The 10,014-nt window shown below is 36.1% G+C and overlaps 1 long non-coding RNA gene across 1 annotated transcript; it reads left to right on the top strand.

The window, feature by feature from the left end:
- Positions 1 to 701: 701 nt before the first annotated feature.
- LOC117315625 lies at positions 702 to 1,438 on the top strand. The gene is made up of 2 exons (XR_004529730.1): positions 702 to 766; positions 1,030 to 1,438. It is a non-coding gene; the product is annotated as an uncharacterized LOC117315625 (long non-coding RNA).
- The last annotated feature ends 8,576 nt before the right edge of the window (positions 1,439 to 10,014 follow it).

The following is a 10,014-nucleotide window of genomic DNA, read 5'->3' as shown; positions in this document are numbered from 1 at the left end:
CAATGGTAACCTTGATGAAGGTGTCACAATACATAGTGTGTGTATACCTCTGTATGAGGGTGTCACCTTAGAGTGTGTATACCTCTGTATGAAGGTGTCACCATACATAGTGTGTGTATACCTCTGTATGAGGGTGTCACCATAGAGTGTGTATACCTCTGTATGAGGGTGTCACCTTTGAGTGTGTATACCTCTGTATGAAGGTGTCACCATACATAGTGTGTGTATACCTCTGTATGAGGGTGTCACCATAGAGTGTGTATACCTCTGTATGAAGGTGTCACCATACATAGAGTGTGTATACCTCTGTATGAAGGTGTCACCATACATAGTGTGTGTATACCTCTGTATGAAGTTGTCAACATACATAGTGTGTGTATACCTCTGTATGAGGGTGTCACCTTTGAGTGTGTATACCTCTGTATGAAGGTGTCACCATACATAGTGTGTGTATACCTCTGTATGAGGGTGTCACCATAGAGTGTGTATACCTCTGTATGAAGGTGTCACCATACATAGAGTGTGTATACCTCTGTATGAAGGTGTCACCATACATAGTGTGTGTATACCTCTGTATGAAGGTGTCACCATACATAGTGTGTGTATACCTCTGTATGAAGGTGTCACCATACATAGTGTGTGTATACCTCTGTATGAGGGTGTCACCATAGAGTGTGCATACCTCTGTATGAAGGTGTCACCATACATTGTGTGTATACCTCTGTATGAGGGTGTCACCATAGAGTGTGTATACCTCTGTATGAAGGTGTCACCATACATAGAGTGTGTATACCTCTGTATGAAGGTGTCACCATACATAGTGTGTGTATACCTCTGTATGAGGGTGTCACCATAGAGTGTGTATACCTCTGTATGAAGGTGTCACCATACATTGTGTGTATACCTCTGTATGAGGGTGTCACCATAGAGTGTGTATACCTCTGTATGAAGGTGTCACCATACATAGAGTGTGTATACCTCTGTATGAAGGTGTCACCATACATAGAGTGTGTATACCTCTGTATGAAGGTGTCACCATACATAGTGTGTGTATACCTCTGTATGAAGGTGTCACCATACATAGTGTGTGTTTACCTCTGTATGATGGTCTCACCATACATAGAGTGTTTACCTCTGTATGATGGTCTCACCATACATAGTTTGTTAATTCCTTAAAAGGATATTACCTCACAATGTCATACTATATATGGGCATACCTCCTTATGTTTGTGAAAAACTGTAATTTCAAAATCACGTGTATTCTATATTTAAACCGAATTACCACATTGTAACCCTGCTCAGTAGTTAAAAACGATATTTTCATGTAAAAATGCCTTTGGTAAAGTGTTGACCTCGTGAGGTTGATCTCAAAACTGGTACCTCCCCATGTAAGGTAGACCGGTAGGTGTGTGTGTGGGTGTGTGTGTGTGTGTGTGTGTGGGTGTGTGTGTGTGTGTATTTCGGCACAAATTGCATGAAACTTGTAGAAAAAATAATCTGATACTTTCTCAATTGAGAAAAGTAAAATAAGCGCCTATATATCATCTATTGTTAAACGTACATGTAGTGAATGAGCGAATAGTGAAAATTGGAGATAATATCTCATTTACATATTTAAATTGCTCATTTAACGATATGAACTATACTCAGAGATCGACATAGCGAGGATATTGTATCATAATTCTGGGTGATAATTACCAGATACAAGTGCCTATGCAAAAGTTTTTGACACTGGTCTATTTGTACTCCAATAATATTAGAGGTTTACACGACAGGAAACTTTTGACAGGCTGCCATGTAACCAATGTAATCAGGTGGAATAAGACCTCATATACGTATAGGAGTAGTCTATTTGCAGGCAAGATAAAAATCATGACATGCATCCCATATAAAGATTAAAATTCGCTAAAACTACACCCCACCCCTTTCCTTCTTAAATAATCACCGGACTCTGTAGCAACTTCTCAGATCTCGACCTGTGGTACAATTCACTAAAAGATTGCAAATAAATATTCACAAGAGAAATTATGGCGCGGGAAGGATGTCATAATTAAATATTTTTGCCTAGGCAGAAATAGAATTTTGCCTAGCAAAAATAATTTTGTTTCGATTATTGCCTAGGCAAAAATCGAATATTGCCTTGACTGAAATATTTTTGCCTGAGCAATATTCGATTTTTGCCTATAGGCAAGAAATAATTTTATTTTTGCATAAAAATATTTATTTATGACATCCTTCCGGCGCCATAAGAAATGAACATAAACTTTCCCAACTTATCACAAACCTTATCTTCAATAAATCGATTTGTATGTGATAGATTATAATATTCTATCTAGGCATAGTAAATTTAGTCAAACCGATTGTTTAGGCAACTGATATATATGGTCCTCGATCATGGCTGTAATTCAGGGAAATATAAGGGACATACACGGAGAAAATGACGGAACTTTCTAATAAAGGACAAACGTGTACATAGAGAAAATGATGTAACTATCTTATAAGGGACATACATAGATAAAATGATGTAACTATCTTATAAGGGACATAGACGGGGAAAATGATGTAACTATCTTATAAGGGACATAGACGGGGAAAATGATGTAACTATCTTATAACGGGGACATACACAGAGAAATGGTGTAACTATCTTATAAGGGACATACATAGAGAAAATGATGTAACGATCTTATAACGGGGACATACATAGAGAAAATGATGTAACTATCTTATAACGGGGACATACATAGATAAAATGATGTAACTATCTTATAAGGGACATACATAGAGAAAATGATGTTACTATCTTATAAGGGACATAGACGGGGAAAATGATGTAACTATCTTACAAGGGACATACACAGATAAAATGATGTAGCTATCTTATAACGGGGACATACGCAGATAAAATGATGTAACTATCTTATAAGGGACATAGACGGGGAAAATGATGTAACTATCTTATAAGGGACATACACAGATAAAATGATGTAGCTATCTTATAAGGGACATAGACGGGGAAAATGATGTAACTATCTTATAAGGGACACACACAGATAAAATGATGTAGCTATCTTATAAGGGACATAGACGGGGAAAATGATGTAACTATCTTATAAGGGACATAGACGGGGAAAATGATGTAACTATCTTATAAGGGACATAGACGGGGAAAATGATGTAACTATCTTATAAGGGACATAGACGGGGAAAATGGTGTAACTATCTTATAAGGGACATGCACAGATAAAATGATGTAACTATCTTATAACGGGGACATACATAGATAAAATTATGTAACTATCTTATAAGGGACATACATAGAGAAAATGATGTAACTATCTTATAAGGGACATACATAGATAAAATGATGTAACTATCTTATAAGGGACATGCATAGAGAAAATGATGTAACTATATTACAACGGGGACATACATAGAGAAAATGATGTAACTATCTTATAACGGGGACATACATAGAGAAAATGATGTAACTATCTTATAACGGGGACATACATAGAGAAAATGATGTAACTATCTTATAAGGGACATGCATAGAGAAAATGATGTAACTATATTACAACGGGGACATACATAGAGAAAATGATGTAACTATCTTATAACGGGGACATACATAGAGAAAATGATGTAACTATCTTATAACGGGGACATACATAGAGAAAATGATGTAACTACATTGTATCTTAAAAGGGGCATTCACAGAGAAAATTTTAAGAGACTTTATACTAGGGAGAATCAATTTACTTGACCCGAAAAAGTCGGAGTTACGGGAGGTAGCAAAGACAATGGGATACAAATATTTTCAGACATTTTCACTTCCAATCCCCCATGCCACAGTTGACACTCTGTTGAATGTCTTGTAAATGTCACAGAAAAATAGACAGTAGCGGTTTCCCACATTCTGTAACAGATTAACAGTAATATCCCCCGATTTGAAATCTGACTGATATCTATATAAATGGAAATGTCAACGAAATAGTTCTGCAAAAGAAGAGATATTGTGTCGGTGAAGGGTTTGTACGATGTACATCAAGGTATTGTTTTGAATATGGTTTCGGCGATTTTAAGATGATGCCCTGTTTTTCTTTTTTGACTAGTTGCAGTTAATGTGAAAATTCAAATAAAATGTAAAAGAATAGAAATAATCAATACTACATACATTGAGTGCTGACTGTAGTTCGTCACCGTTTACCGGGGCGGTTGGAGTGTCCGGCGGAGATAATTGTCGGGATTAGTATATAGAGGTACTGACTTGGGTAGGGATTAGTACTGGGGAGGGGTGAACTGTACTTAGTCTACCTGAGGGGACAAAACAAGAGTTACCTCCTATATTTTTGTCAGGGAATGAAGTAAAATTCAATTCATCCCAGTACTTCACTTTTATTTCTTGAAACAAAATTAATATGTGAATGTTTAAAATACTCTGAAACGTATTTAAACAAATTTGTTGAACATGAAACGGCTGCAGCGATATAAAAATATATCGAAAATATATGTACATAAAGGAAAAATCGATTTCCTTTGGTATAAATGTGTAGGTTTTTGCAAGAACAACTGCACTTTTATTTTCAAGCACAGGTGCGAATATGTACCGCTGTGTAACCAAAGGTCCCCTAAGCCCCAATTGGCCTCTCCTATGCTTGACATGATGCAAATGTAAGGTGATACAGTGTACTAACACCGTGATGCAGTATTACTACACTGTATCATCTACAATCTACTTTTGCATATCCTCCATTGATTTAAGGCAGATTAAGTTCCTACTTAACTATTAAGTGGGTGTTTTCATTCATTGGAGATGTCCTTCCTGTTTATTTTATAGGAATTATTATTTTCAACTCGTGTAACAAGAGGTACTATATACAATATAATTGACACCAAAACTTTCTAAATAATTTGATATTTCAGACAATATATTCATAGTATACAGAAACAGTATGACATAATTATCACCATATTAAACAAGGCATAATCATACCTACAAATAACGGATGGATTTTCTATAAAAATACTGCATATCCAGTCCGGCAAGATCCTGGTGCAGAAAATGGACGACATCTCCAACCTCCGTTTGCTTAACTTTAACTTTTACCCATTTAGGATTCAAATTGCCTTGAAACTGTGAATTCCATATATACATGTACATTAAACCGCATTCGTTTAAAATGTTATGTATAAAACATATAACTGTCAGGTTAATTAAGTGATTATCTATATGGTATGTAATCAGTATCAGCGTGACTGGAAGGTCAAAGGTTATAGCAAGCTTTATACATTTACCAAAACTTGTCAATTCTTTAGGGCTATTTGTATAAAGCAATTCCTCTCATTTGTACACACTTGGATTTGTTACAAAATAACTTTTGGAGAATGTATTTCTTAAATTTGCAAAACAAGGCCACACTAATACAAAAAGGAACTCGTCTTCAATATCATTCATGTCACCTATATGACAAACTCTTTGGTGTCGCTCAATGTTATATCTACCCTTTTCAATATTTAGAGTGTGTGACGATAGTCGAATTTTAGTTATTTCTCTCAAGTATTCAACTGATATGGACTTTTTCAGATAATTCTGTAAACTATAACTGTTGTAGGGAACAACCAACCAATGGAAAAAAAATATTTTTGAAACAGAAAGTTGAGCCAAGGATAAAATGTCTGGCAGCCACTGATTGGCCAGTATGTTATGAAGTGAGAAAATAGATATGTAGCCTGATAGGTAACTATCAATAAGAATTGTTGATATAAATTTCGTAAGTCCGATTGATTTTTTTCCCAAAAGTTCAGGTAATAATAAGCATTTAAGATTTTTGAGAATTTTTACTGCGAAATTCACCTATTTTAAAAATGGCTACCCTGGAGAAAATTTGAGCTGAAGGACCCAACTTTTTTTTTTGATTAGGTGTTTTATTAGAACGAATATTCATACCCTGCCTACACTGCTCTCCAGCAGGGTATGAAGTCCCTCCCATTGCCGATAGTGTAGCAAGCCCCGATGTGATTCACATCGGGCAGTATTAGCAGTGGTAAAAATTTTCTCGGATAAAAAAACACATGTAAATTGATGATTCTGGTATCTATTATTAATATTCAAGCCACAAACCTGCACATTACGTCAATTGTTTGACAATAAATAGTAAAATCCAAAACGAGCAAGACACACGGAGATATCAGTTCAAACATACCGCCATCTTTGATACAAGTGTAAAGGTCAATTTCCTTATAAGGAAATCAAAATAAATTGATGCTAATGAGGTTTCCCGCGAGATTTCAACAGAAAAACAGATTCGGAGTAATATATCTCAGTAAGGAAGGTCAATTCATTCTGAAATTATTTAATTACGCAAAGTATAAGATTCGCTTTCTTCACAAAAGTTACAAAACAGAGGTTAAATATCTCTGATAATGTATTTATTTATCGTAGTAGCTTCATCCATATATGGTCACGGGTTCCATATTTGGGTCAGCATCCTCGCGAGAGTTCTTCGAGAAGTAACATGGCGGATCACGGAGACAACGCCAAGCAGTATGATATCAGAATATGCGAAATAAAGATTTCAAGATTAGACGGTAGGCTAATACATTGCAAAATTGTGTTAGAAATGTTTAATAATACCAACTATTACTCCAAAGTTAAACGATATCCGCTATTTGTAGCATTTTCGAGGCTCACTTTTTTGCTACATTACGAGCAATGGGAGGGAATCGTAGCTCTGACGACGACCATCTGTCAGAAATTGTCCGTCCGTCGTCCAGAGCTACGTTATCGCAGCTAGTGTTATATCAGACCCTAAACTTTTGTTATAAACCATAATTGTCATATTGAATTCAAGAATTTGAATGAAATACTCCAAAACGTTAACACTAAAGTCTATGGGAAAACAATTGGTTGGTTGGTCTCTTGTAAACATGTTGATATAAAATTCCTTTTTGCCTCCACTGTAATAAAACTCTCTTCAAATTTATGACAACTGCTTATCCCCCTCCCTTTTACAAATCGATTTGTTATTTGACATGTTACCTCCATGTTGTAGAGCTCTGTTTGCTGCATGGTCTCCTTCTAAACACGTGTACCAAATAAAAAACCAGCAAGACAAATGTGTGGCGATAAATTGGCTCACTTTTTTAGGAGTGGCCGCAATTATTTTATTTTATTTTTCATTCTTTTATGTTGATAATGATAATTGAAAAGATTTTGATTATTAATAGTATTTCTTTGAATTCTTTGTATGAATAACACCTTATACAGCAAAGGTGAGCGGAAGATAGATAAGTCCGCTTTACAAAATTACAACATTAGTTAACTCTACAAAGCACCATAACATAATGGCAAAATATCTCACATACAAAACATTTCTCGCATACAAAACATTTCTCACGTACAAAACATTGCTCACATACCAAACATTAAACAGGTAAATCTATCATGTACATGCAATAAAATATGGGAGGGATGGGAGGGTAAGCAGTAGATTTGTGAAATTCGCTGACAAGATTTAGATTCTTCCAAATTAAAATGGCGACCGTCCGAAAATTTTTTCTCAATGCTGGGATGCCTAATTAGAATTGACCAATGAGAGGTGACCTTTGCTCTATGACCCCGGATGTGACGCTTACCATATAAGGGTCACGGGGCGTGGTTTATTGTTATCGAACTATTGGTAATAAAATTCTGCCAGTTAGTGCAAAAACATGTTTGTTTGCTACAAACTATAATTTTTGCCTCCACTGTAATAAAACTCTCTTCAAATTTATGACAACTGCTTATCCCCCTCCCTTTTACAAATCGATTTGTTATTTGACATGTTACCTCCATGTTGTAGAGCTCTGTTTGCTGCATGGTCTTCTTCTAAACACGTGTACCAAATAAAAAACCAGCAAGACAAATGTGTGGCGATAAATTGGCTCACTTTTTTAGGAGTGGCCGCAATTATTTTATTTAATTTTTCATTCTTTTATGTTGATAATGATAATTGAAAAGATTTTGATTATTAATAGTATTTCTTTGAATTCTTTGTATGAATAACACCTTATACAGCAAAGGTGAGCGGAAGATAGATAAGTCCGCCAAAATGACAATATATAAAAGATATATATTGTCATCCGCCACCCGAAATTTAGAAGACAATATGTTTTTTTCTACACATTCTTTCATATAAATCAAAACTTATTTCCTTTGTCATTTGAAGATAATTAATGTCAACCTTTTACGATTCCCATTTATATCCGAAACCTTTTCTATATTATTCTTCCTTGATATTCAAACATCCATCTCTCATTATTTTCTAACATGTCGTCATAGCAAGACTGTGAAATATAATTTCGGGAGTTTCTCAGTTTCATCCAATATTTCATAATTCTAATTTTTCGTAGCAGTCTTAATGGATACCTACCTACTTCAAGATAATCCACATCGTTACTTGTAACGGACATTATGTAAACGTGTTCCAAGCGTGCAAAATAAGTTAAAGTCAACACAAATTATCATTCTAAATGCTGTACAAGGCTCGTCGTTTCAAGAAAACAGGACAACGTAACTATTCGGACATCGTTAAATGACGGACTTAAATTGTCCAAACACTTTAACTTAACTCATTCACCCTTCATTTCATTTCTCTACATACACATACAAAATAACTTGGCTACGCGCATGGTATTATCACCAAAATGATTCAAACTGATATCATTTTGTTATCTGTGCTGAAACACATTAGTTCGTTCAGTTATTTCACCACCAGTTTTTTTATTATAAACACCAGCATTTAAACGATGCCGTTTATCTTTTTTTAAAGATATTTCTTGTTTTGTTTTGACGTTGGACCAACGTCGGGCCAACACATTAAAACAACCTATCTTCTCATAATTCCACTTTCGTGTGTTGGAACTTTATCGTTAGAGAACTTACTTATATATAGCTGCGATTACGTAGTTCTGGACTACTGACGGACGATTTCTGACCGATGGCCGTATACCCGTAATTCGGCTTGCCGTTATCAGATATAGAACATGTCTTTGTACAAGGAGATCTCGAGTAGTTACTAGTAGCATCTTCACGTTGTTATTTCTCGTATTGTAAAATGACGTCATTTCTTTAACAGATAGTCGATGTACGTGTAACAAGGATGGATAGTATTGTAACAGCAATACAAAGTCCCCTGCCTGACCTAGGAGTGTACGGAGTAGTACTTTAGAAGGGCCAGGTGACGAGATATAGCCATTTTTACTCGCATTTCGGAATTTGTACTCCTATAAAAAAAATGTGGGATGCACAACTACATGTTATACTGATCATGTATACCAAGTTTCGTTATAATCAGAGTAGTACTTTAGGAGTAGTTGTCCGGACAAGTCTCAACCAATGAGAAGCCGGCGGCCATTTTGAAAAATGGTTTTTCGAAAGAAAAAAAATGTGGGATGCACAACTACATGGAAGGAGTTGTCCGGACAACTGTTGCGTAACAGACAGACAGAAGGACGGACGGACGGAGGGTAAACCTATAGTCCCCCCGTTTTTCAAACGGCAGGGGACTAATAAGCCTTGCGTTCCCCACCAGGAATCGGGACATCATACTTGGGGTAAGGGTTATCCTCGGTGAGGCAGTATGTCATGTATCAAACAGTTGACAGAGCTCTGTCTCATAATCTCGTCACTGAATCTTTGTTTTGTCCTTGCGTCCTCGCGACAGCCATGGTCGTTTTTGAGGATGGGTGTCAACGAGACACTTTGAGTAAGAAAAAAAGCACAAAAGACAGAGTGGTGAGGAATAAAACAAACGATTTACGATACCAAGTGTTGGGACAAAGATCTATCATAAGACATGGAAGAAAATCACCGATTCTTCAGGGCATTCGCCTTCACCAACAACATGCATTGGATCCTAGCTGCGATAACGTAGCTCTGGACGACGGACGGACAATTTCTGACAGATGGTCGTCGTCAGAGCTACGATTCCCTTCCATTGACGGTAGTGTTGCAAAACAGTGAACCTCGAA

This window comes from Pecten maximus, chromosome 17 (genome assembly GCF_902652985.1).
Source record: "Pecten maximus chromosome 17, xPecMax1.1, whole genome shotgun sequence".
NCBI classification, from domain to species: Eukaryota; Metazoa; Mollusca; class Bivalvia; order Pectinida; family Pectinidae; genus Pecten; species Pecten maximus.
Note: the sequence above shows the minus strand (reverse complement) of the source record. Positions and strands in the feature narration are given on the sequence as shown.